A 1,281-nucleotide genomic window follows, 5' to 3' on the forward strand; every position below is an offset into this window, starting at 1 on the left:
CTCACATCTCTTACAAAGTTGCTTCAATTGATTGAGGCCTGTTATCATTAGTTATGCACACTAATATTAGTGACTTATCTTTTTTAGCCATTCTGTTGTAGATTTGCTGTCGATATCATAGCTCTGCTGCATGACCCGGTTTGATCCAAATGTCAGTTGTCACACAGGTGGTCTAACATTTGACTTTAAAGTGCTTTGTTATTAACTCAGTGATTGCAAGGTGCCCCTTGGATTTAAAACAAGCTTTACCACCCCTTCCATTTCTGTGTTTGACAGCTGGTATGAGGTGTTTGTGCTGATGTGCTGTGTGTGGTTTTTGCTAAATGTGGTGCTGTACATTATGGCTAAACATCTCTTCTTTGGTCTCATCTGTCTAAAGGACGTCTTGTGGTTTGTTTACATGCAAACCTAAGATGTGCTGTCATTCTCTTTTTAGAGAGAAGAAGCTTCCTCTTTTCTAATTTTATTGTCATGAACTTTAACATTTAACATGCTAACCGAGGCCCGTAGAATCTGAAATGCAGCTCTTGAGCTTTTTCACAATGCAAAGTTGAGGTGAATTTTCTGAGATTGTGTTAACACACACCTAAAGCTCCAGACCAGTAAACATCAAAAACATCTGCACTTATAGAGGTGCTCACACTTGCTGGTGATCAGTTAATCAAGTGCATATAATTAGCAGCACACAGCTGACATTTACCCCCTTATTCCTGTGGAGGTAGAAAGGGCATATTAGTTTTTCACAGGATTACACCGAATCTCATGAAAGCTTCCTTTTTCACATGTAAGTGAAGCTTTTCATGTTTCATATCACTAAACACAGCAAGCCTCTCACTGGTAAAATCCCAGCAGTGAAACTTTCACAAAGAGGAACAGCCGACAATCGACACTTTCATTATGTAACGCTCCAGTAGGTTGTCTGTTTATTTTATCAGCTCATCGCATATAAAATCATTACTGGCAAGCCAGCGGTCAGCCAAGACAGTCATATAAAGTTTGTGGACTAAGATGAAGGACATCTTGCTCTGGCTGAGTTGAGTAAGCCATAGCATAGAAACAAAACACTTTATAAAATTATCACTGAGTTATGACATTTTCTTCCTTCCCATCAAAGCATAAAGTTGAAATATGTTTGAAAATTACTGTTTTGGAAAGATGCGGTGGTTACATAGTAAACTGTTGTGTTTAAAATCTGCACTGTACCATCTGTTGAGTCACAGAAACCTAATTACTAATCTTCTCCGTGCCCACTTATCCAGACTTGCGTATGTAGAGTTATAT

The sequence above is a fragment of the Pundamilia nyererei genome, unplaced genomic scaffold (genome assembly GCF_000239375.1).
Source record: "Pundamilia nyererei isolate P.nyererei 1_Seehausen unplaced genomic scaffold, PunNye1.0 scaffold00184, whole genome shotgun sequence".
In the NCBI taxonomy this organism is placed as follows: domain Eukaryota; kingdom Metazoa; phylum Chordata; class Actinopteri; order Cichliformes; family Cichlidae; genus Pundamilia; species Pundamilia nyererei.